Consider the following 27,447-nt stretch of genomic DNA (forward strand, 5'->3'; position numbering starts at 1 on the left):
ATCTCCAGATCATATCTCTGGTTAACTGGGTAACCCTATTTCCTTAAGATTGTCAGAATTCAAAAGATAGCCCCACAAAATTCCCATCTCGTGGTTATCAAACACTAATCTAGATACTACTTCACTCACCCATCTAGATACAGTTGTGAAGGGATTTTACAGAGGCAATTAAAGTCCCAAATCAGTTTACTTTAAGATAGGGATATTATCCAGGTGGGCCTGCCCCAATCAGGTGAGCCCTTTAAAAGAATCGTTTTCCTCAGTTGGTAGCAGAAGAAGTAAAAGAAATTCTAAATGTGAGAAAGATTGGACGGTGATTGCTGGCTTTGAAAATAGAGAAGACCTATGAGAAAGAATGTGTCTTCTTTCTCGAAGCTGATGACGCTTGGCTGACAGCCAGAAAGCAAAGGGGGACCTCAGTGGTACACAAGGAACAGGGTTCTGCCGGCCGTGGGAATGAACTTGGAAGCAGATTCTGCCCCAGGTAAGAGTCTAGTCTGACGAATACCTTGATCTCTGTCTTGTGGGACACTAAGCAGAGAACCCAGCCAAACCCACCCAGACTTCTGCGAGCTAATTAATGAGATGTTGTTCTAACCCCCGATGTTTATGATAGTCTGTGACACAGCAGTGGAAAACTAATACATCCCTTTGGTTTTCACTTCTCTAAATAAAGGTAATAATGTCTGGCTATGTCCAAGAAGCACTTCAAAAGCAAATATTAACAAGATTTAATTAACATGTTTTTTAAGTTCAACAGAAAAGAAAAATATTAAATTATTTCCAAGATGCTATGATTTTGTTGAATTGGTTGTAATATCCATTGAGGTTTAGTCCAGGGCAATTAGACTCTAATCCTAGTTAGGTTTGTTTTCTCATATTCATGGCAGTTGCAGGACAGAGCTAACTTTAGAAGCCACGTCATATGGGTTTAGAGCATGGAATTCTTGCTTCAGGGGGGATGTGACTTAACCTGCCGTTTTTTTCATTTCACAAAGCAATGTGCTGCATTTTATAGATTCTCTACTGGATACCACATCTGTATGTCAAATATAGGACTTTTTTTTTTTCTTTTTCTTAGCTATATTTCCCTCTCTAAAAAACTTGACCTAAACTTTGTCAAATATATTGAAATTCAGCAAGCTACATCCTGATCTTGGGAAAATTATGAGAGAAGAGGCCAAAGATGATCATACCTGTTTTAAATAAAATCGATGACTGAGATGAAAATAAAACAAAAAAGTGGGGCAAGAACATTCTGACCCTAAGTAAACAGACATGAATGGTGTAGCGCCTGCTAACCCAGATTTCTCCTCTTGAGAATGGTAAGTAACCGCAGAGTTCTCCAATGAGTATAGCCCCAAGACCAGATCTAATTTAAACAAAGTGATCTGGGGGAAGAGGAAGAGGAAAGGAGTAGTTCAGTAAGCCAGAGGTCGTATGCAGGGTGAGAACATTCCAATTTAGGGAGTAGATTTTACATTCAGGATGAGCAGATGAAAGATATACAGCTACGTTACTTAAATCCCCTGAGCCTCAGTTTCCTCATGTCTAAGTCAGGATAGATTTTCAGTGTTCTTAGCACAGGACCTAGGACATGGAATCCTCAATAAATGGTGGCTGCATTAGGATCATGCAATCTCATCCTTCCGCCCTTGTCCAAGAATCCGGATAATCATCTCTATTCTAATGGATGATAATAGCCCTGCTGGCTAGTCCGAAGTATCATGTTCAAAGCAAAAGACTACAGGCCGGTGTCCAGGCCAGAAGTCTAACTCAAACTCCCTTAGGGTAGGGAGGGACAGAGAGTGTGTCTGGCTAGGGGAAGCTGATTCCCCAGGCGAGGGCTGGGTACTTATTAGATCTACTGAATGAAGGCCCTATAGTGAAATATCCAAATAAAAATCTCTTTTTAAAACAATCCAATTTTTCTGGCCCAATCGGTTGACAATGACTGAGGCTTTGAATATCATATTTTTCCAACATGGTCCATTTTCTTGGCTTTCCTAAGTCATTAATTATGACCATGTTTTCCCAAATGTGAAAATTCCCCTTTCACAAATGCTGCTGCTGCTGGCCAACCCTCCTTTCCTGAGAAGTCTCTACAGCACAAAAATATTTTTGTTTTCCCCAATTGCCCAGAGGGAAAATTTCCTCATTCTTACCCCTGCCCCCCCCTTGAAGCCCTTTGGCAATTTCCAGGAATCTAAGTAAAACAGAATCATTTAGATCACTGGAGAGCCTTTTAGATGTTCTACTTCTAACATGGCAAAAAGAATCCTGGACTTTACATTTAACATTATTAAACCAATCTTAAGAGTTCCTTTTAATAACCAAAGGCAATGCCGCTGAAATCAAAATACCTCCCACTTCTGCCTGAGAATACGGCTGTGGGACTTGGGAGCTTCAATTGTCAACAGAGGTGGCTAAAGCGATTCTCCTTGTATCTGGATCAAATGCCATTATGTGAAATGTGCTTCATACACATTAAAGCCTTATACAAATGTAGGCGGTTGGCATCAAAGTGGTATACTGTGCCTAATTATGAAATTTCAAACAACAAAGAATTGAGGTGGCCACTTAATGAATTTAGGGAAGAAGGATTTTGAAGTATGGTCTTCACTTCTTTATCTAGAATGCGGCTCCTGCTCTTCATGTACAGTAAAAATAAAAACAAGTAGCAGAGGCATGAACTTTGTGCCTATTGCTTCATATGCGTAAGTTTCCATAGTAAGAGAATAGCTAAATGCCACTCTCGAGTAAGGACCAATTCAAGGGAAAGTACATCTTTACATTCGAACACGTCAGTGGAAAAAAACATGATTTCATTTACTAAAACTATTTATGCTTCCCCCCCCCCCAGAAAGATGATCAGGTGGTCTAATGTTCTAGTGTTTATGAGATAAACTGAGCTATTACTGCACAGAAAATCAGTACTTTTGATTACAATTACCTTCAATTGTGATATGCGGGTTATTAAGGAAATACTGGCTTTCTTCTTCCACCAATTCGACCTGCATTTTCTCAAGATAAGTTGGTGGGTAAGTCAGGAAATGTTATCTAATTTTGTATCAGCATTAGTGAAATGTAAGTAGGAGGGGAGAGTTACCGTAACATTTTTAAACAGAAATAACTGCCATTTGGATAATGCTCCGTGAATTTAACACAGATAATGGAGACCATGATGGCCCCGAGTTTTGCAACCTAAAAGGAGCAAAATTTCCTTTGAGTTTGAAAATTTCCAGTTAAGTCTTTGCACTTACATGAGTTCAATAAGGTATATTTAGGAGTGGGGGAGGGGAGATTTTACTCTCCTTTTCATAAGGAAACAATTAAATAAAAATTACTTCACCTCAACAAGAGAAGGAACCTTATGGGATAAGTTCACTAATCACTTTTCAAATGAAATAGATGTTTTAAAAAGTTGGGTTTTGGGTCTCTTTAGACCATCATCAGTAAGACCATTCTTAGTTGCCTGAATGAAAGTCACTTTTTAAAACTCTAAAATATCTCTTATTTCCATGTCTGGAATGATATTCCCATAACACCTATGAAGGTTATTTTTAGTGGTGAGATATGGGGTGTTTTTTGTTTTCTTCCTTATATTCTTGTGTGTTGTTGGAAATTTTTTCTATAGCTTTTTTTAATTTTATAATTCATTAAAATAATAATAATTTTTAAAACCGCTCTCCATTCTGTTTACTTAGCCAAAATTGTAGTTCACAGTCTTCTATCCTCACTATTAGCTAATTAATTTTCTGAATTTGCATCCCCAAAACTTAACACCGCTTTTATTTTAAACTCAGTGTAGAAGAATCTCCCATATAGCAATGGCGAAAAGGATATCTAATTGTTTCTACAGGGCACACTCTTTTGAAGGATTTTCTTTTGTTATTTTTGTTCTTTGTGTTGTCACATCTAGTCGGTTCAGAATATTGCTGAACTCTCCAATTTCCTTTGAAAGGAATACCATCAGATGAACAATTTAGGTAACTTGGGAACACATTGTTCAACATAGATGGTATTTGTAGATGTTGGAAAGATCCCTGGATAAGATAATCTCAGAGATTTTCTTTTGTTGTACACGTGTCACAGTGACAACAGGAGATGAATTAGGAAGAGACTTGGGAAATACTGTGGTATTGAGGCTTATACATTCTTTACACAATTCTCCTTTTCAGGATCTGACTCTCACGGTGTGAAGGACACCATGAACCAATACAATTTCCAATGTACCTTTAAGCCAAATGGTTCAGCCTCTTTACATTCCCCATGGACCCTAAAGGGTTATATTTATGTATTTATTTATTTATTTTGGGGGAGTTCCTAGATCAATAACAGAAATTCAAAAATAGTTGATCTTATAAAGGGTGGCAGGATTAAGAATAATCCTTTTTTTTTTCCTGTTTGGCATTGCCCACTTGACTGTGGTTGTAATGCTATTTGTGCCCTTTTTATCAACCCATCAATCAGTATAAAAGTGAAATAAAGTAGGACCGTGTCCGTCATTGGAAAATTTGAAGGTCAGAGTGGATACTAGAAGACACACAACAATTTAAAGAGCACTTGACTAGTCACCTCTCAAGTTCCTTTTATCTTTCAATTTTATGCTCTGAAGTTTTTGCTCTCTAGTCTTGTGGTGATGTGCCATATCAGAAGGACAGGAGCCTCTTCTGGCCACCTTTCTCACTTTGTCTTCAACCGGCAGCTTCTGCGAGAGTGGCAGCTCTGAGAATTAAACAGGAAATGGAGTGGGTGGGGAAGTCTTCTTAGGAGACTCAGAGCTGTCCAGCAATCAAAGGAATTCCCCACACTCTGAAGTCCCAAGGAATGAGACAGTTTGGGGCAGAGATTCAGCTATGTATCCATGTATTCAGTGTTGTACATGTATGTAGAAGTACATGCTATCCAACCCCACCCCAAGGAGATTTTTCCTGCTTTCTGTAATATATTGCTTTTCATTTTCAATGGAGTGAGTGGTCTTTTTAAATTGTGTAGGAAAAAAGAAATTAACAACGTACAGGGCAAGATAGAAGACGAGTTGCAGAGGAAGAAAAGCACAAAATAGGACTATTAGACTATACACTCACACACATGCGTGCACACACAATGTAAACATGTCCTATATGCCCGCAAGTCCATAACAGCTTCATTATTTATGTTTTGCAATCAGTAATACAGTCATTGTAGCACACCATTTGAAGGAAAAAAATGACTGTGTCAAAGTTTTAGCTTACAAAGCCTTCCCAGACTGTATAACTAAAAAAATAATAATAAAGTTATTTTGGCCTTAAAAGGTCTTTTTTCCTTTGCAAGTGACAAACGCCTTCACTTTGATGAATGCCCACTTGATTGAGGTACTGAAGAATGACATAAAAATCTTTAAGCATATTTATAATTTTTTATAAGTGGCTGGATACCTTGCCCTTTTTCTCTTATATTTTCTTCTGAAAGGAGGAATCAATGTTTCCACGGACATCCTAGATTTGAGAAGAAAGGATTTTGGGGAAACATCTAATCCAACTCTCATGTGCTAGGCAATTAAATAGTAACCTAATTTTTTATAGGTAAAACAACTAAATGTATAGAGGCTAATTGCTCCATAATAATTTTTAATAATTTTAGATTTTACCAAGTAGCACATATTCATTGTAGAAAATTTGAGAAATACAAACATACCACCCCCCCAAAAGAAAATCAAAATCATCCTGCATAACCATTGTTAACATTCTGATATACAGCCTCCTAATACACATGTGTGGTCACATACAGATTTCACGCTCAGTATTTCTTCAAGATGAAAGATAAAGAGCAAAATGGAACAGCTGTCGCTCCATCTTATCCAAACCTGGAATCACCCTCCATATATTTTAACCATATTCTTTCATGTGTCTTGTCTACCCTTGGGCCCAACCTGACGATAAACTGCAAAGGAGGTGCCAGATTTCCTGTTTGGAAAACAGTGCCAGGGTTGTAGGCAATTCATGACCTTTCTTTTTCTGAATAGAGATCCAAGAGTTTGTCAAGGAAATCTGATACTGCAAAAACAGTTTTATTTTTGTGAGGTAACATTGGAGGTCCCCACGTTGACAGCTGCCAAGGCAGTCGCATGTTAACAGGGCAAAGAGCTCTACAAAGGAAGCCATTAACTTCGAGAATCCTTTTATCCTCCATGATTTTGATGGCTTTAAATGTGTCACCTGAATGCGATATTAACATAATCGTCTACATTCCATCTAATGAATGCACCTGCTTCTGAGACTTTATCTTCACAGTTCTAATGAGCTCTTCAAAAGAGTTTACCTGGACTTAACTGCACTACTAGAAAAATAGCAGCTGTAAGCAACTAACAACACATTCAATATTTGAATCAAGCTCTGTGAAGTTGTTCAACTTGAGAAGGAGTATGTATCTATCCATCTGTCTGGGATAAGGGAAATGAAGCTGAAATGGAGCAGTGGCATTTGGAAAGAGCACTGGAGTAAGGATGGCTGGCCAAAGAAGGATATTCCCTGCTTGGCTGTAAAGTATGGATCCCAGGCAGCTCACTTACACTTTCTCAATCCCAGTTTCTCATTGAGGGGACAGAGTCCCAGAGAGCAGTTTCCAGGCTCTCGCCCTCACATAGAAAGGTGCTGGCTCGGTTATTAGATGGCCATCAGCTGTAACTAGATGGCCATGCACTGTGGCTGGGTGGCCATCCGCTGTTACCGGTTAGCCATTAGCCACTGATATAACTGCCGTAGCTACGCTAGGGGATGGGCTGGTTGGCAGAGAAGCAGACAGCAGATTGCGGATCGTGTGGCTCCTGCTTCCTGTGTCTCCAACCCAGCCGCCAGCGAGAATATATGGTATGACTCCCCTAGCTATGGCTCCGTGGGGGTTCCTTTTTGGCTTCACCATGTCCTGCGTTCTTATGTGGGGAGCGGGACCTGAAACCCTGTATGACACTCATCTATATAATAATGGTACCCATCTTAAAAGCTTGTTGTAAGGATTATGCACTTTACTTATAAACAGTCTATAATGTTACATTTTATTATTATGTTTATTATTAAAATGATGTGACTTTAGATGGATCAATCAAATTCTATTTGCTTGTGAGGTTGTATGGTGGTTCTTAGGTGAATAACTGCTCATTGAGAACTATAGTAAGCAAAAGACCAAATTGATGTCTTTTACCTTAAGTAATCAGAAAGTCTATTTCAATGCTGAATCATACCTTAACCCAACAGTGAAGGTTTTTAAAGGGAAAATGTCCACCAATCTCTAGAATTCTAAATCCTTAATCCTCTAAGCCATCTAGAATTTTTAAATATTATGTAGATGTTAGACTCTTAGGATATTTATATTATTTACATATTATTTACTTTTAATATATATTTTAATACACCTTATTATATTGTCAAACTTATTTCATGCTTGTTACACTGTGATTTCAACATATTTTCAGGCTGGTAATCTCCCTCCTTTTTTTCCATATGCTCCTCTGTATACTTTAATTTGAAAAGTACGTGGTAATAACCCATCCAAAACTCAATTGAATGGAAAATGAAAACTAGGACAAATGTTGCTTCAAAGAAACACACAACAGATACATTACAGATCAATTGGAGGTAACATCCTGGAATAAAGATGCCATAGATTTTGATCTCTCTCTCTCTCTCTCTCTCTCTCTCTCTCTCTCTCTCTCTCTCTCTCTCTCTCTCTCTCTCATGATCTCTTTCTCTCCCCCTCCCCTTCTCTCAAATAGGTAGCACAAAGGGGAGAAAGCTGTTAAGAAAATAGAAAATTCTCTTATCCCTCTTTATTTTATTTCAGTAAAAGTGAGACAACTATCCTGGCCGGGATGAAAGTAATTTATTTTCCTTTTCCCTTTTACACCATTCTAGTCAACAGTCTTCCCTCAATAATTGGAGCTATTTCGTTGGTGTTTCACTCCACATGCCACAATGCTGGAGAATCACTCAGGAGAGAGGACCAGCTTGGTTCTTCTCCACTAACTTGTTATAGGGGGTTCTCTGCAAAGGCATAGTGTTCTAGGAAACACCACCTTGAATCTGCCGGAATGGGCAGACTCTCTGGTAACTGCTTGCATCCCCACATTTCAAAAGATCCACTTTAACCATACATACTTGCATGGAGCATCTTTCCAGAAGACATTCATTTCTACTCTTAGACCTTAGCTTTGTAACCTGAGAAAACAAGCCCGAGGGAACTGTCCTCCAGCCACCCTTTGACTGTGTTTTGCTATTGAAGGCAAGCTGATCTCATGGTGAGGAGGACCTATTGTTTATGGCCTGGCTAATCACAGTGTGGTCCTCACAGAGCACCATCAGCACCACCATCAGCGCCAGTTAGAAACAGTCTCAGGCCCCACCCTGGACCTACTGAATAGAAATCTGCATTGTAATAAGATTCCCAGGTGATTCCTGTGCACTTTCAGGTTTAGGCAGCAGGGGTCTAATCTGCCTGGGATTGCTTTTCCCAGCAACAGACCTCACCATCTCCTGTTCCCAAGTTGTACCCATCCACTTCCACTTCCAGTCTATATACAGATTTCCCTGCAATGCTCCTGGGCAAACTATCTTTATTTTGGATGAGTTCCCAGCAGCCCATGGGTCTTGTAGTGATCTGCATTTCTATGATTCAGGTGGTCAAACGCGTGTATGGCACAGCCTCCCATTAGCCAAACCATATGCATTCCCCTCCAAGTCATCTTGCCCTCCTTAGTCTCACAGCTGTAGTGTTACCACATTCATAAATTATTGTTAAAGAAGAAAATTACCAAAAGAAAAAAAAAATAGTCTCTATAAACCTGCATAGTTTAGAGCTAAAGAATATGTTAAAATTTTCCATCGTGGAAATTTCCCAGCTCCTGGGCTCTTCAGATTTTTTTTTTTTTTTTTCAGAGCTGCAAGCAAAGAATGGAAATTTCCAATTGCAGCATCAAGGGCTGCTGTTCTGCTGACTGTCTTGCTCAGCCAGGGTCATCTGCTTCTCTAAGACATCAAGGAATGCCAAGGTAGGTCTGAGGGAACACACACACTTCCTCTGCAGGAAGGAAGGAATGGCCAAGCTGCGATGAGGAGAGAGAGGGGAGGGAGAGGTGACATGCCCTGCTCCGTCTACCTGAGTGGCAATTTTGTTGATTGTGACCACCAGAGCAGCAGCTTATCCTCGTTGACATCTTTCCAGTGGCAGCTGGCTGGCAGGTCTTCTGTTTCTTAAGAAATCCCTAAGGTGGGTGTGAGAAGCAGAGAGAGGAAAGGAACCAACATTTGTTGAGGTCTATTCTTCTAAGCACTCGGTCAGGAATTTTATATCTATCATAGAACCTTTATGTGACCCACCCCATGTTAATGTCTGATTTTTCTACACCCAAATTTTGGAAGCTTCACTTGTTCTTCCGGACATAGCCCTACCCTCCTCTGACCCTCCCAGAAAGGAGTCATCTGCAAGCATTTTGAAAGTTGGTCTCCACCTCTTCAACAATATAAACAGCTCAGTTCCTCTTCACTGTAGCTAAGTTGAAATAAGTTTCCACTCACAGCTGGTTCCGATGTCTGAGTCAACAGGCATCTAATAGTTCCCTGAATTCTGTCATGTTCCTCCTCATGCTCTACTACTGCCACTACAGAAGTCTGATCGTGGCAGCTCCGTGGAAGGCCACGTGTGGCATCCGCTTCTTGCAAACAAGCCCAGCAGCCTGACCAGCTCTAGGCCAGAGAGAATGTTCTCAAACGTAGGTTGTGTGGCTTGTCTGGGTGGTTTGAGAGTTTTGTTTTCATTTTCAGTGTTTTGCTTTTTTTTTTTTTTTTTTTTTTTTTTTGAGTTTTGGGGGACTCTGAATGACTTAAGGCACAAGTGCTACCTATGTTTATTCTCTTCTCTCTGAGAGCCCAGGGTACCAGGAAACAAATAGTTAAGAAGGATTTCTGACATCACTACTGCTATTTATACTTCGCATTATTTATTGAGGCAAGTTGGAAATAATGAAGGTATTCCAGCAATAAATTTTTAAAAAATCATCACATGGCTAGTGAGTTTTAAAAAGTATTTATTCTCTGTCTTTTTCAATTGCATCCATATCCGTAGATAGCTGTGCCATCTGTGAATACAGTGACCAATTTTAATACCATCTGATGATGGGCGTGGAGAAAGGTGGCAAGATTACTGTAGGTCGGTTTGGACTTTAGTCTTAAAGGCTAATGTTTATTTAGTCATTGGTTAGTTCTGTGGTATTGATTTTCCTTATGCTCTTAATCCATTTCCTTATGCTCTCAATCCAGTTCCCTGGTGAAATTCATCAAGATGGCATTTAATATGGGCCTGGGTCTCATACAGTATGTACCACATTTCTGACAGGCTTCTTTTCATTCCTCCCCTGCATCTGTCATTAGCTAAAGGATATTGGTCCTCTTTAGTTGAAGACAATGATGATTCATATCTGTGGGTGGGGCTGAACAGACATATGATGACGATTTCTTTCCACTTTAGACCACAGAGATGACTTCAAAACACAAAACAAAACTATGGTTAGAATACATGCTGTTTCAGGTGCTGATGGATTGATTTCAATCATGGCCCCAGTTCTCTCCCTGCTGTTTCCCTACCCCTTGCAATGTGACTTTGCAGCTCCTCCCATGAAGAGTTAGAGCCTCTTTCCTCACCTAGGCCACTGAATCAAGGCTGGCAAGTTGACTGGCTTTAGCCACTGGAATGCAATAGAAGTAACAGTGTGGCAGTTCCAAGCCCAAGCCTCAAGTGTGTGCTTCTGCTTTCTTTCTTGGAAACTGCCACCGCTATGTGAACAAGCACAGGGCAGCCTGCTGGAGGCTGAGAGGTCATGTGGAGTAGAGACGAGCTGTCATAGAGACAAGCCATTGTGGCTGAGGCCAACCCAGCCCAGCCAGCCCAGAGTTAACACACCAGCTGACCGCAAATGCATGAGCAAGTCCGCCAAGATCAGCTGGGCCCAGCTCACTTTAGCAGAACCACTCAGCCAACTCACAGTCTCATGAAAAATAGGAAATGGTAGCTATTTCAAGCCACCAACTTTTAAGGTGGCTGTTATGAAGCAACAGGTGATTAATTCCCTACCCCCCCCTTTTTTTTCCTGACTGTCAGAGGCTCAGAGTCAAATATGAAGGCCAATCATAGAATTATGTTCATTCATTAGTCAGGTGTATTGCACCCTTTGTGGCTAACATATTTGCAATCTTCTTTCTCCTTGGGAGTGAATTTAAAAAATTTAATAACCTATTGTTTGCCGCGTTGGTTCTAAACCAACTCAGCCGCATGATTTAAATATTTAGGTGGTCTTTACTTGTCATCAGATTAGAAGAGATGACTCTAGAACAGGATTGGCAAACGTTTTCTGTAAAGAGCCAACTAGTAAATATTTCAGGCTTTGCAGGCCATGCCGTCTCTGTCACAACTACTGAACTCTGCTGTTGCGGTGCTAAAGCAATGCTAGACTACATGTAAACAAATGGGCATGGCTGTGCTCCAAAAAAACTCAATTATAAAAATCGGCGGTGGATAGGATTTGGCCCCCAGGCCATAGTTTGCTCATTCCCGATCTAGAAAAATCTATGCTATTGTACAAAAACATCTTCCTCTATATATTATGATCCCATCGACTTTAGTGTAATTTATCTTAATTGCTTTGAAAACACAGGTAAATTCAGTGCATTTACTTCCTCCATCGGAAGACCAAAAGGGACTGACGACAGAAGGATGATGCTGTATAAACTAACAGCATTTGTACAGGGCAAGTATCATACTGAACAACTTAAAATTCCCTAGTCACTGAGTCCATCACTGGTTATATAGTTAAGGCTAAAGATCAGGGTGACACAAGCGAGGTCTCATTCGTTTAGTTTCGCAGCCTCTAATCTCAAATACTGATTGAACAAATGCACGCTGGATGTCACAATGAGAATAGGGCTGCCTTCGTACTTGCCTACTTGGAGCTCCCTGAATGTATTGTGCTATTTCACGCCTCTCTAGCTCTGCACACAATGTTCTTTCTTCCTGGAGCGCACTTAGCCCTCTTCTCTCACTGGCTAACACCCACTCACTGAGCAAAACTAAGGTCAGAGATACTGCCTCTTGGATGGCTTCCCTGAGTGTACCTCCATCTCCTTACACTCAGCTTCCAGTCCGCACATTCAGTCTCAGCGTTTATTCTACTAAATTAATAATTAAAATAGCCAGTAATGCTGTGTGCATTATCATGTGCCTACTACGTGCCAGGCACTGTTAAAGATAATCATTTTAACTGAAATTATTGTTATACGTGCCCATTTCCCTAGTCCAGTTATACATTCAAAAACATTGAGTACCTCCCAACTGTTGTACTAGGCAATCAATCAATAATAAAACACAGGCCTATAATATAGAGTATAAGCCCACTGAGAGCACACACTGTGTCTTATTTATCTTTACGTCTCAACACTTAGCAGTCTACAGCAGAGACTTTAAATTAATATTAGATGAATGAATGAATACAAGAAAATAGCTGACACTTATACAGTATATAATATGTGCCAGGCAATGTCCTCAGCTCTTTACAAGTGTTAAAAAGAAACATCAGACCCAAAATGGACTCACTTGTGGCAAGACCCACCAAGACAAATATCTGCCCTAAACGCAGTTTCAGCCATTCCCAGGATTGGTATTTTAAACCAGTAAGTCTAGAATTTCATGGTCAGCGTGAGTGAGGTAATCTGCCTGAGTAGACCCTTCCCCTAAAGGAAGGTGACCTTGCGTGAAATAATGCACTATTTTAGCTTTCTTGACCACCCCATTTCTCCCTGTAAAAGTTTCCCATTTTATATAGCTTCTCAGAGCATCTTTCCATTTACTAGATGGGATGCTGCGTGATTCATAAATTATTCAATAAAGCCAATTAGATCTTCACATTTATTTGGTTGAAGTTTTGTTCCTTAACACATGGCTAACCTCATTTACTCCTCATCACAACTTTATGGGGTAGCTGGTAGAATTATCACCATTTCACATTTGGAGAATCAGATTTGGAGAATTTATAAGTAAGTTGTCCACAGCCGTACAGGTAGTACGTGACCGAGCTGGTTCCAGAGTCCATGCTCATAACCACTGGATGAAACGGAAGCTGAGTGACTCAGCAGAAATCCATTGCCACTCCTGGAAAAGTAATTCAAAGGATGCACCTTGGAAGACAGGGTGACCGGTGGTAGTGGTTATGAGCCTGGGTTTAGGAGTGACGTAGGATTTTGCTCACATTTGCACTGAAATGTGTAGTGTAAGGTGAGCAAAGTTGATGGTGGTGTGGACGGTGCGTCTGAAGTACACCCTTACATTTCCTCACAGAACAGTGTGGTTGCATTCTGAATTCCCAGCTGATTGCTCCCACCGCCCTCTCCTCCTCTCGAGTGGGCATGCACTGATGCTTGAGGAGTGAGTCCAGCACAGCAGCCAGCACGTTCCTGCTGTTTTGACTCTTCCCCGGTCGCAAACAGGATTAAACTAGAACCATCCACGCGGGCCTGTTCCAATGGACACTTAAGGAAATTAGCATTTTGAAGAAGACGACATAAGAATGTCCATAATGCTGGTGAACCGGGCCAGTCTTGTGCATGTTTTTTTAAAGGATTGCTGCCAGTCACTCACCCACCGATGGCTTTGGAAGTCCCCATGGGGCCTCCCAGGCAATATGCCACTCAGTGGGGAAGACACAGACAGGAAGAGAGAGTGACTGGCCTGCAGCTATCTCTGAGGACAGGCCCGCCCTGCTGGAAAAGAAAGAACAGATATTTCCAATAGAATTTTGCTTCTGAAACAAACATGGGTTTAGAAAGTTTTAGGTTTGAGCAGTAGGACATCAGAAAATAAAAGTGATCACAACGTCCCTGCAGACCCTTGAAGTCACGGTCCCTTTGAGTTTAGAACAAATGTTCCCAGTTTCCTGCTTCCAGGTAGTTTTCTTTGAAAACATTGGACTCTTCCCTTTTACTCCCTTTGCAACCAGGAAAAGGAAGAGGCAATTTGCTTGGTGGCCTCCACCGGTGGCGTAGAGGACCTAACAAAGATGGGCCTGGGCCGGGACTAGCTCCTACAAGCTTCCAGTTCTCAATCTGAGGCGTAACAGAGCCCAATAAGAAGTTGACAAGTCAAGAATCAGCTCTTACAAGCAACCATGTGTCTCTGCAGAGCTGTGCAAGGTTGGACCTGCAAGTACACGATAAGGTATGAGATGATATTGTCTTCCCCTTTCTCCTCTGCAGGCTTTCCTTCTGGTCAGTAATTAATCATGAGACTTCTCCAGGAGAGCACTGACTACCTGGCTGGAAGACTTGAGAAACATTCAGTTGACCAGTATTCTCGGGCACCTCCACACATATTTTTCAGGGTTTGGGTAGAATTGATAGCACCTTACTGTCCAATGAATCCAAATGTTATTGCATTGATGGCCTGTTTCATACAGTTTAACACTTAATAATTCTCTGCTTGTTTCATTATATAAAACTTGCATGTTCTCATCTAGATCAAACTCGCTGTGGGCAGGGCGTCACTGTCTTTTCTCCTTTTGAATCTTCCATAGACAAAACACAAAATGGAGGAGCACACACTGGATGGTCGAAGAGGAAATGACTGCAGCTCAGTGTCTGGAGACCTGGGTAGTTGTACCCCTGCCCCCTTCAGCTGAGAGTAAGGTCTTCAGGAAGCACGTAAGTTTCCGAGATGCAATTTCCTCCTCTTAAATGTGCCCCACGTACCTCACTGGTTTGTTGGTTGGGTCAAATGAGATAACAAATGTGAAAGTATTTTGTAACCCAAGATTCACTAGCTGCGGAAAGGAAAGAAATATCTTCAGAACAGGAATTTAGCAAATAATCTAATTGACTTTTTCATAAGTTGTCTTCCGTTTTCTTCCTTTAGGAGTTTTATTTCTAAGGATTTAATTTTATCTGAGTGGCAAAGCCACTCCACATCTTCCTGATACTGTGTGACATGTTCCCTAGTGCATTTCACCCCAAGGTACCTTAAAATTGGATTGAAATCTAAGCAAACCAACCAAAAAGTCACAACGCGTGCCATGGTTACATCTATCACACAAGGACTCCTTGAGATCGATGCCTTTGTAACCCACTAGTTTCAGAGACTTTGTTGTGTTACATTAGGCCACTCAAAATGCAGCTTAGACAAGAATTATGCATATTTCTATATTCTAGCACATGTCTGATACATAGGATTGGCAGATCATCCCTCTAAGCCCAGGCCAGCTGAGAAGAAAATGAAAAATAGGGCATCTTACGTGGGAAATTTTATAAAGAGATAACACTATGACTTTTAGAATAATTCATCTATTTATAGTCCTTATTTTCTATTTGTTCTTAGCAAAGAAGACAGTCTCTCTGTAGTAATAGAATTCTACATGATATATTGGAAAAAATCTTTCAAACATAGTTCTTCCTCAGAATGCTTCTGGAAGATATAAAGTTTAGTCTCAGTGTTTCTTCTTTAACTGGAGAAAAAAATAAAAACTAAGAGACAAGTTGTATATTCTAGGGATTGGCTTCTATAGATTTCCGAATCCTCATCTAATACTCTGGGTCCAAATAACATGAACGTAAAAATAACTAGAGAATTGATGACTTATCTCTGGTAAGTATTGTCCTCTCTTACTGAAAGTTTTCAATTTTAGTATTTTCAATTAATTCAAGAAAGCTATGTGAGTCTGTTTTTTTTTTCCGAGTTCAGTCATGGAGTGTCAACTGCAAGACTCATATACAGGGTTGAAGCATTTTGTCAATGTATTGAATCCAGGCCAGTTTTGAACTCCACTGATGAACATATTTCATGATGATGTCTTTATGAGGCATAAAAAGAGGAATCTCTTTTTCAGAATTGACCAATCCAGAGCAGTTTTTTGAAACCTGACTTATTTTCTTTAAAAATTTTTTTTTGTTATGGGAAATTTCAAACATATACCCAAAGATAAAAAGAATGGTAAAAATGGACCCAACTTCCACCCTTATGAACCCGTCATCCAGCTTCAACATATAACCAATCTTGTGAGGCCTCATTTTTAATGGATGTTAGTAGCCAGTCAAATCAAATATATATGCCAATACATTTTAATGTTCAAATCTGATAATATACTTATTCATACGTATTTTTCTAAAATAATTTTCCTTTCGTCGAACACTTTTCTTTTTTATTGTCAAATCTCTCTTCTTCCTTCTGGGTCTCAAGTGAGGCCAGCCCCTTTCATAATCAATGCTAGAGGAAAAATACCTAAGAACAGGAGGAAGTGGCAGATTTAAAATTTTTTAATTATTCTCTTTCGATGACATCATGCCTTGCTCTCTTTGCCTAAAACATTGCAGGAAAATAGTGGTGTTTGGAAGGGAGGCATTTCCAACAACAGAACTGATTCTTTGTTCCTTTGCCCAAACAGTACATGGCGAGCGGCAGGTAGTGGGAGCGGGTTGCTCCATTCTTGGTGCTAAAGCGAGAGAGAGTCCCAGGGGCAAATATTACAACCCAAATGTTTCAAGGTGGAGAGTTTCTTATATGTAATAGGTTCTTATTTGATTATATGTATATAGTTTTGCAAAATACAAATAGTTTGTTGTATAGATTATTATTCTAAGGTTTTTCAAAAGCTATACCAATATGTAGCCCAAACATAATTGGATTGATAGCCCTAGGGAACCTAAAATAATAATAGTTTTTTAAAAAGAAGTAAATTAGAATGCTGGAGATGGGGAGAAGTCATAAGGCTTTAAAGCAACCTTAGTTTCTTCTTTTATCTTGTTCCCCATGGTAAAAACAACAACAACAACAACAACAACAACAACAGAAAAAACAGAATTCCTACCTAGGTGGTAACACTTGTACAACTCACTTAATTGTAGGATTTGTAATTGTTCTTGGGAACAAATATACTGCTGTGAAATGGAAGGTATAATTTGGAGCCAGACAAGAGAAAAAAGGCTTCTTTCAGAAGTAGTATAGTCATGGGAAGGTAGAAGTATAAAAAAGACTTAATGATGTCATCGAGTAGTCTAAAGCTAAAGTTCATATGCAAAGGTCCTTACCAAACTATAACAAACTCTGTAGAACTCAAGGTTTCCAAGGATAAAGGTTTTAAAACAAATGCGATGGGGCTAGCAAGCCACAAAATGTACTGCCGTGTTAGTCATTGTTGTTATTTGCTTTATCACCTGTGATAACCTGTTTTGCATTCAGTAAAGACTCAGAGAAAAGTAAGGATGAATAGTTATCCTAATCCATTCCCATGTGGACTTTTAGCATAATAGTTTTCCTTTTTTTCTTCAATAGTTTGACCAAAAGAAATCTGGAAAGTGCTGCACACAGGAGTATGACTCAGTCAAAACAGGGCTCATTTCCAGCTCTGTTTGTTTAAGAGCATTCATTGCTGTCTATGTGTGAAATTGAAGGAAGTGAGGAAATAAACTTCCTCAGTTATTACATGGCACCAGTGACCTTACCTCACTACTGAAGAAATATATTGCACTTCTTCTTCAGCATATTCACAATGAATCTCTGAGATAAAGGAATATGGTTACTCAGTCAAAAAAAAAACAAAAAAAACAAGCATTAACTTATTGAAGCAAAGTAAACACTTCATAGGAAAACTTTCAACTTAACAGAGGGGGAAATAACTTTTAAAAAAGGGGAAATAATTTTTAAAAAAGGATCAAGCCAGTGTACCTAAGGAAAGGGGGGAAAAGGGTGAAACAATGAAGTATAATAAGTAATAAAAATAAAACTAAAATGAAAAGAATTAAAAAAGATGTCAGTTACCACTATAAATTTGCATGGGTCGACTTTCGCTTTCAAAAAACAAACTTTCAGATTGGGCTAAAAAAAAAATTAAGCTATGTATAAGAAACTCTCTCAAATAAAATGACAAAGACAGTTGGAAAATAAATGGTTGAGCAGATATGTGTCAGGAAAATCTAAAGGCAGGAATGGCAATGTAAATATTAAATTTATGGCCAGAGCTCTGGTCAAGATGGCAGAGTAGGTAAATGCTGTGCTGGCCTCCTCGCTCGACCATCTCAAAATTATAACTAAACTACAGAACAGCCATCATTGAGAACTTCTTGAAATCTAGTTGAACAGAGAAGTTCTAAAACTAAAGATATACAGAAGAAGCCACCCTTGAAACTCACAGGAAGGGCAGAGATGCTGAACAGAGCTGGTTCCACATCTGTGTGTGGTGGCTAAAAATCAGAAGGGATATCTTGGCTGCTTCCAGTGGCCTTTCCATACAAATGGCCTATCTTGGTTCATGTTGCAGACTTTGCTAAAATCTCTTAAGGGTTCACAAACCCCAAACAAGCAGCATCTGGCCTTGGTGTGTCCTGTACCTCTTGCTAAGCAGCGCTAAGCCTGGCATTAGTGGAAGTTGGCCTCAGTTCTCAGCTTAGCCTCTCCCAGGCACCTCCAAGCCCAGCACAAGTAGCAACCATCTGCAGATCACTTTGTAGCTTGCAGCGGCTGACCTTGGCCTGCAACAGAGCCCCTCCCAAAAGGCTCCAAAACCAACATACCTGATGGCCAGTTTCAGACCACACCAGAGCACTACCCAACCACCTCCACAAAAGACAAACCCAAAGGGCAGATGGGACAGGCACCAGAGCCCTGCTGTAGTGAATCCTGCTCTGTGGGGTCAGCCCCTGCACCACAGCTCCTCCACTGTAGTCATGGCCAGTCCTTACAACCAATCAGCCTGAGAGTCAATACCCCCCCCATTGATGTACAAACAGCAACCAAGGCTCAAATACAACAGGAGGGCACATACAACCCACACAAGGGACATACCTGGAGCACCTGGCTCAGGTGACCAGGGAGACTGTCCCACTGGGGCATACCTACTATATAAGGACACTCTACCAAGACTGGGAGACATAGCAGCCCTACCTAACACATAGAAACAAACACAGGGAGGCAGCCAAAATGGGGAGACAGAGAAGCGTGTCCCAAATGAAAAAGCAGAACAAAACTTCAGAAAAAGAACTAAACAAAATGGAGACAAGCAATCACTAGATACAGAGTTCAAAACACTTGTTATAAGGATACTCAATAATGTCAGACAGAACTTCAACAAAGAGATAGGAAACATAAAAATGGAGATAGAAAACAAAGAACCAGTCAGAAATGAAGAATACAATAACTGAAATGTAGAGGGAATCAACAGATTAGATGAAGCTGAGGATGGAATTAGCAATTTGTAAGATAAAGTAGCAGAAAACACCCAATCAGAACAGCAAAAAGAAAAATAGAATCCAAAAAACTGAGAGTTTAAGGGGCCTCTGGACCAACATCAAGTGTAACAACATTCACATCACAGGGACACCAGAAGGAAAAGAGAAAGAGCAAGGAATTGAAAACTTATTTGAAAAAATAATGATGGAAAACATCCCTACCCTGGTGAAGGAAATAGACATACAAGACCAGGAAGTGCAGATGAATAGGATGAATCCAAAGAGGCCCACACCAAGACACATTGTAATTAAAAATGCCAAAGGTTAAAGACCAAGAGAGAAACCTAAAAGCAGCAAGAGAAAAGCAGTTAGTTACCTATAAGGAAGCTCCAATAAGACTGTCAGCTGATTTCTCAACAGAAACTCTCCAGGTCAGAAGGGATTGGCAAGAAATATTCAAAGTGATGCAAAGTAAGGACTTACAACCAAGATTACTCTATTTGGCAAAGCTATTATTTAGAAACCAAGGGCAGATAAAGAGCTTCCCAGACAAGAAACAGCTAAAAGAGTTCATCCCCACCAAACCAGTGTTACAAGGAATGTTAGAGAAGAAAAATTTAAAAAAAGATTAAAAATATGAATAATAAAATGGCAATAGCTATATATCTATCAACAATTATTTTTAATGTAAATGGATTAAATGCTCCAATCAAAAGATGTAGGATGGCTGAATGGATAAGAAAACAAGACTCTTACATATGCCTGTAAGAGACTCACTTCACATCGACAGGCACACAGACTTAAAGTAAATGGATGGAAAAAGATATTTCATGAAAAAAAATCTGGGGTAACAATACCAGATTTAAAACAGTATAAAATAGGCTTTAAAACAAAGGCTATATAACAAGAGACAGAGAAGGACCCAGTCATCCCACATCTGGGTATTTATCTGAAGAAACCCAAAAACTATCTTGAAGGGACATGTGCATCCATATATTCACTGCAGCATTATTTGCAATGGCCAAGGTATGGAAGCAACCTGGGTGTCCATCAATGGATGATTGGATAAAGAAGAGGTGGTACATGCGTGCAATGGAATATTACTCGGCCATAAGACAATGAACTCTTACGTCTGCAACAACATGGATGGACCTAGAGGGTATTGTGTTAAGTGGAGTAAGTTAGACAGAGAAAGACAAATGTCATATGATTTCACTTATATGTGGAATCTAGGGAACAGGATAAACAAGCAAACAAACAGAAACAAACTCAGATCCAGAGAGCATTTTGATGGTTGCCAGGTGGGGGAATTGGGAGAATGACTGAAGTGGGTAGGAGATGAAGAGGTACAAATTGGTAGTTAGAAAATAGTCATGAGGATGTAGAGTATAGCATGGGGAATATAGTCAGTAGGATTGTAATACCTATGTACGGTGTCAGGTACTGGGTTTATTGGGGTGATCACTTCATAAGGTATATAAATGTCTAATCACTATGTTGCATACCTGAAACTAATATAATATTGTATGTCAACTGTAATTGAAAAGTAAAATACTTAAAAAAGAAAAGCAAAAATGTCAAGGCCAAAAATATTAAATAGGAACAAGAAGCTGGGATGATTAAACGCACTGTGGCAGAGACTGCTAGATGTCTATGCAATGCTCATTCTTCTTCATCCCTGCTAATGAAACCTCAATTTAATTTGGCACAGAAATATGTCTGGTAAAAATTTTCCTATCCTCTTTCGCAATTCAGGGTGGGCCACAAGTTGTAAGCAGAGGTGTAGTGATTAGGGCTTGCTGACGTCTAATTCAGCTGGAAGCTGTTCCTTTCTGCTTTCCTCTTTCTTCTCCTTTCTGACTGGAATATGTATGTGATGGCTGGAGTTGCAGGATCTATTTTGCAACCATAACTTGGAGAACGGGCCTACATAGTACAGGTGGCAAAACAGAAAGACAGACAGAGTTTGCACTCCAGGTGATCATGAAGCCACTGTACTGGCCCTGAACTTCTTACCGTCAGACATCTTTGATGTTTGAGATAAACATATTTCTATTTCTGTCAGCCACTATTACTTGGGTGACCTTTCCTATGCAGCCAGCTCAATTTCCTGTGGTTCAGATATAAACATGAAACACATACAGTTGTCAGCTATTGTGCACAAAACAAATAGCACAAAATTAAAAAAGAAGAAAATCAAAACCACTAGAAAGACAAACAGAATGTGATGAAATGAAAACCATAGTAGTAGATCTTAATATAACTCTTTCAGAATTGGATAGAATATTAAGTCAAAAACAAGCAAGAAGATAGAAGACTATAATTATAGAACTTACAAGCCTATTAACCATGCATGCCTTTATGAGTATATGTGTGTGATTCGTATACAGTAAAACACCCAGGAATTTATACTTCTCAAAAAGAGAATATGTAATCTTTTTATCTGTGTAAGGAAACATTTAAAAAATCAATTATATACTTGGCTATAAAAGACGAAAGCATATTGTGGTGTAGGGTACAGTAAAAAGGTGATGGCACCAGAGAGTCTGTCCTATAGCTTGTCGGCAAAGTGACCTTGGGCCAGTTACTTAACCTTCCTGGGCTTTGTTTCTTTATAGAGTAGGGATCATAATAGCTAGAAATGGTATCTTTTATAATTACTCCTATCCTTCCCATCCTAGCATTTTCCAGCTTGATGTCCATTTGCCGACCTATAGCTGCTAGGCCTCATGTGACTAACTCTAGGTAGAGGTGCTGGGCCATCAGTTGGCGGTCACTAGTTCACATTGGGAAGGTCAGCACTTCTCCAATTGGCCTCAGCCGAACAGCGAACACAAGCCTGTCTAGCCCAGAATTCAAGAGCACCAAAAGAATGTTAAATGGATGAATTGTGACTTGCAGGAAAAGAAACAGGCACCATGTTTCCAATTATTCTTCATTTCAGACAACTAGCTGTTTCTGTTGGCTGGCACAGCCACTGAATGGGGAACACTATTGAGGAAACGCTGCTGAAGAAAGATGAAAGATGAATGTGGATTTTTTTTTGACACAGTCCCAGCTTTATTTTTGCTTATTGCTAGCAAGCAACGATGAGGGACATTGGGGAACAATTGACAAAAACTTTGTAATAAGGCTTAAAGGACAAGAAGTCTCCATAGCCCCCAAAATACAAACTTTTTGTATCCGCAAGAATCATCTGTAACATAAGACAGAACCTCTCAATGGAGTTGTTGGTTAGCAAAGGGAAAACACTTATAGAATTAAAAAATTTAAAACCCCACCAAATAAACCATTTTTCATATCACAAGAGCAAAATATCAAAGTACTTAAAATTTTTTAAAGATAGTATTTTCATGAGCAAGTACTTTAACATATATAAATATGTGACTCTATTACTAATACTGTAATTGTATATTTTAATAAATTATTTCATATAAGTAGATTATAAACACATAGCCTATGTTATAAATGATAACTACTCAATATGCTTATATTTTTAATAAAATTAATTTAATAAAAATATTGGGTATAAGAAAAGCTCAAAAATTTTATCCCTGAACTTAGAGGGAAAGCAGAAATGAACTGAAGGTAGTGAGTTCCCCAACTCATTTTAGGTCACAGACCGTTGGTAAACTACCTCATGTCAACTGAGAATGAATGGGGTATTTGTTCCTTTGCTTTTGGGGATCTGTAATAGCATCAGCAGAGGGATATTTCTGTTTTCACATGTTTTTGTATGTTTCATCTCAAATATGTTGATGTACAAATAGATAAACCGAGGATGGTTATTATTATTTTGTCCAAAATATTTCCTAACTCTCTAGGTGTTCCTAATTTCTCTTAGCATTCTCTTAGCATATCAGTTCTTCACCAGTCCCTGCTCCTTCTTCTCTTTAAAAAGCTTTGTGCGATTGCAAAATCAACCCCTGTCTGTCTGCTTAGAATGACCTTCTTGCTAAATATCCTTTCTCAGTCTTTGCTTAAGTTGTCATTCACAGAAGCTCCATCGTTTTTCTGTGTAGGAGAACATCAAACTCAAGACGTTTTTTCCAGCTATGAGGTTTCAGACTTACTCAGATAGAATTCAAACAATGTATTGCTTCCCAAATAGAGATACATACAGGGTGCCCATTTATCAGGAAGGAAGACAGGCTGGGGAGGAGAGATAGAGAAAGACTGAAACAGAGGAGAGAGGCAGAGAACAGACTTTCCCTGTCTAAATTGTCCTAAAAGCTGAGATTCTGTACTTCTTCTGTAACTCTGTGGATTAGCACAAAGTTATCAGGACCACATGATTTTTGTGTTTGTTTTTTTTTAATTCAACTTGTCAGATAGTACCATGGTTACTGAATTGATATGATAAAATCAGTGTTAAAAATTTCATTAAATCATTAGAAGATTTTTTTTTTCTGGCCTGGAAGAGTTTTGTTTTAAAAGGATCATTTTTTTTAATTCTAAAAAATTGTCTTGCTAAAATTTACATGAGTCTATCTAATCACGAAAGGCACAAATCATTTTGTATTCCTGCTTTCTCCCAACACACAGAGGTCAGATGCTTCGTGCTGCCCTCAGCCCCTTGATAGGGATATTCCACAAAGTAATTTTAAAGGATAAAGAAGGATTAAGAAGAACAGAGAAGGGGTTCTGAGGCAAATGCCACACATAAAATCAGGAATCTGTCTTTCCACGTAATTTGTAAAGCTTTTTTGAATCTTTCTTGTCCCCTGTTCTTTGTTTTCCCTTCTCTAGGCAGGGAAACTCACTTCTGCCTATTAAGAATTTCATTTGCCTCTTGGAAACAGGGCAGACAGAGTGGGGTGAGGGGTGGTGAGGGGATAGATGGAGATTAAAAGTCTTTAAAGTGAGAAAAAGGAAAGTGAAAACTGAAAACTAAATTTAATTGTCAGTTTCTTCCTCGAACATCACTTCTGGTTACAAGATAATTTGCAGTAAATGAAAATCATGTTTTTACAAACCTAACTCATATCATCATTCCGGGACTCTCATGTCCCTCTTCTACTTTTTGGTCAATAAAGAAATTCATCTTACCCAGAATCCAGTCATTTAAAATGAGTCACAATGCATGACTCAAGATTCAACTAGCTACAGTACTTTTCCTCATATTAGATTTAATGTTTGCTTCAAGACTGTCTTGTGGAAGTGTTACTTCCCCACTCCCAGGTAACTATAGATTTTTGTTACCCTGTGTCTGTTGTATGAATATATGTATGTGTGTATAAATAAAATACAATACGTACTTATGCATGCTGTTTGAATAGTGCTATAATTATAAACACAAGTTTAAAGAAAATACTGATTTTGCCAATTCACCCAAGGAAAGGACAAATGAAAACAAATACCATACTACAGACTACATCTGATTTTCGTTTTTAAAATCAAGTAATTTTTACTCAGGTTTTACAAATTTGACTTAGTCATTTCTCATATGCCAGGGATCAAAGTTTCCCTCATACATTTGAATTATTTATTATAGATGTCAAACATTACACAAAGATTTACAGTGAAATTAATATTGTGGCTCTAGTACAAGTGGCTGCTCCCCAATTGCATTTGACAGCATTTCTATCTTTCTGTGGTTCCTGAAAAGTCTAACAACAGGTTTGGGTAAGTCAGAGCCTTTCTCGCTGCAGTTACTAGAGGAGACATTTCCATGGGCTTTCGTGGTGTGCCAGACAGGTAGACTTGAATTCATACTATCCAGCTTTGCTGGATCTTTATGTATGCTCACCAATAAATTAATCCTTGAGCAGCTAGATTAATCGACCCTGAACCAAATCCTTCAGAGGCTCTACCATGCTTCTGGTCAAAGAGGAAAGGCTCACACTCCCAGGATTTGCATGCATAGCCTTTATCCATCTAGCCCCAACCTACATTCCTGCTACATCCCTTCTATGCTGGCCCCATGCATCTCATCTCTGCTCCCCCGGTACTCCCTGTACCTTCCCCCCTTTGGGCATGACTCAAGCTGTTCTTCTCGCCTAGAATTTCTTCTCCCTTTTGCTCTACAAACCCAAGACTACTCATTCTGTTTGTCAATTTTGTCTTTTTAAATTATACAATAGAATGCACGACTGCATTCTGTTTGGAGAAACATTCAAACAACATAAAAGTATATGTATATGTATAGTAAAAACGGAAAGTCCCTGTGAATTCTGGCCCTCCCTTGCCCTCCCTTCTCTGTCTCCTGCAGACTGCACGCCCATCCTCCCAGTTTGCTAGGTATCCTTCCAAGTCTTTCTCTCTGCATTTAATATACACATACAGTTTTCATTTTGGGGTAAGTGGAGTTAAACTAGGCACTCTGTTCTGTGGCTTTCTCCCTCCTATTCAAGCCCTATATTAAATTTCCTCTCTCCCCTGATGGCCCCCTCACTGCTTTAGCATCCAATGCTTCCTCCCCCATTACCCTCCCTTGAACTTCTAACTCTTGGTATCCATGGTACTTTATTGGCTTCTGATCCATCTCTTTATGACTTTAGGTTGTTTAACGTTTTTATATGTTAGTGTCTTCTCACTGGAATGTGAAGTCTTTGAGGGCGGAAACTTTATCTTTCGTGATGTTTAGAACTGTTTTATGCATAAACGAGGTATTCAGAACTATTCTATTCTATTCTATTCTATATAGGTGAACTCCAGGTTCCCTATTTCCTGATCAAGGCGGAAAAGCACTGCTTAAATGGAGAGAAACATAAAAATGTACAATAATGAAGTACGTCAGGGTTTTCGTAGCCTTTCTGAAGAATTCCCCCAATCTGTTCTACATGGTAGGTGGGTAGATTTCTAAACATGAACTAAAAAGTGCAGGAACTTCATGAGAAGTCACAGACCCCAGACAGAACTTTCCTTTTCTGACTTCTCAGACCAAGGACAGCTCCACCAGTTAAAAACCTTCAGAGATGAAAACATTCTTATAGTGAAAGGAGGTTTACAGCGCAGGCAGATGGGGGAAGGGTTGTAAGGGAAGCAGACTATTCCAGGAAAACACACTCTTTCAGACTTTTTTAGATCTAAAATCTCAACGTTCACTGAACCACTTCTCCAATGCAATTAATCACTGGCATAAGTGCCACAGCAATTCAAAACGCCTTTCACTTTTCCATTTCACATAAAAGCTGTAAAGTCGAACTTGACATTCCTTTTAAAACACGTTATTTTCTCAGATCACATGTGAGTATCTTGTGTTTTAGTTTAAATGCTGTCTCTTGAGCAAGTCACTTAATACTTCCACGCCTCAGTTTCTTTAGCTGTCTATAAAATGGGTCTAACAATCGTGCCTACTTTATTGGATTCTGAACATTAAAAGGAGAGAATCACTGCAATAGGTAGCAAAATCTGGCTCAAAGTAAGTTCTCAGAAATGTTAGCTCTGATGAAGATGAGTATCTCACAGCTGCTCACGTCTAGGTCAGGACTGGAAAGTTCTCCTACGTGGGACTTTAGTCAGAGAAGGCAGGCAAGCAAGAACACAGCTGAACTGTTGCCATGAACATAATGAGTGATGTTTCTTAGAAAATTCTATTCAATTCCTTCAATCTCATTGCAACGAATTGACTTAGAATCTTTCCTACACTGCCTGTTCCTTGCAATAAATGGGTGATTAAATGGGAAAATCTCTTTTTATTAGAAATTTCCTCTGAAATAGTATTAGTCATGACTGGATTTTACATTCCTTTTGACATCTTAGATGGCTTCTATTTTTTTAAAAAGTGTATTTAAATTGTTTTTTATTTATTTCTTTTTATTTTTTTATTATTAGTTTTGGGTGTGCAAAACAACATAATGATTAGACATTTAAACATCTCAGAAAGTGATACCCCCAACAATAGAAGTTACATGTCTTCTATTAATAGTCTCAATTCTTAAGTCCAACTAATCAATTGAAAGCGTCTAATTTAATATTTAATAACTAAGGATTTTGTTTTATCAAAAATGTTCCTGTTGGTCCTAAAAGACAGCTTCTAAATCCTTCAACTAAGGCCATTAATCAAACAGATAAAATTATTTTAGTTAAGGACTAAATACTTAGAATCCTGCAGATAACCAAAATAGTTGAAATACTTCAGATTGTGAATATTAGAGTCTCAAATAGTTATTGAGACACTGTGGACATCCACAGAGAATATCTGAAGCAATGAAGTGGTTAATTCAGATACAAAGACACACAGCATCAACCGATTGAGAATTTCAGGTTGAATTAT

The 27,447-nt window shown here is 39.2% G+C and overlaps 1 protein-coding gene and 1 long non-coding RNA gene across 2 annotated transcripts in view; one reads left to right on the top strand and one right to left on the bottom strand.

Moving 5' to 3' along the window:
- MKLN1 (muskelin 1) overlaps positions 1-27,447 on the bottom strand; it is a 261,571-nt gene that overhangs the window by 215,550 nt on the left and 18,574 nt on the right. The window lies entirely within an intron of this gene.
- The window catches only part of LOC117018316 (uncharacterized), a 45,885-nt gene continuing 18,442 nt past the window's right edge, over positions 5-27,447 (top strand). The window contains exons 1-5 of the long non-coding RNA XR_004422214.1: positions 5-484; positions 1,082-1,325; positions 8,913-9,025; positions 14,018-14,235; positions 14,591-14,717. This is a non-coding gene — a long non-coding RNA (uncharacterized LOC117018316). The remainder of the gene's footprint in view (positions 485-1,081; positions 1,326-8,912; positions 9,026-14,017; positions 14,236-14,590; positions 14,718-27,447) is intronic.

Source organism: Rhinolophus ferrumequinum, chromosome 26, assembly GCF_004115265.2.
Source record: "Rhinolophus ferrumequinum isolate MPI-CBG mRhiFer1 chromosome 26, mRhiFer1_v1.p, whole genome shotgun sequence".
NCBI lineage: Eukaryota > Metazoa > Chordata > Mammalia > Chiroptera > Rhinolophidae > Rhinolophus > Rhinolophus ferrumequinum.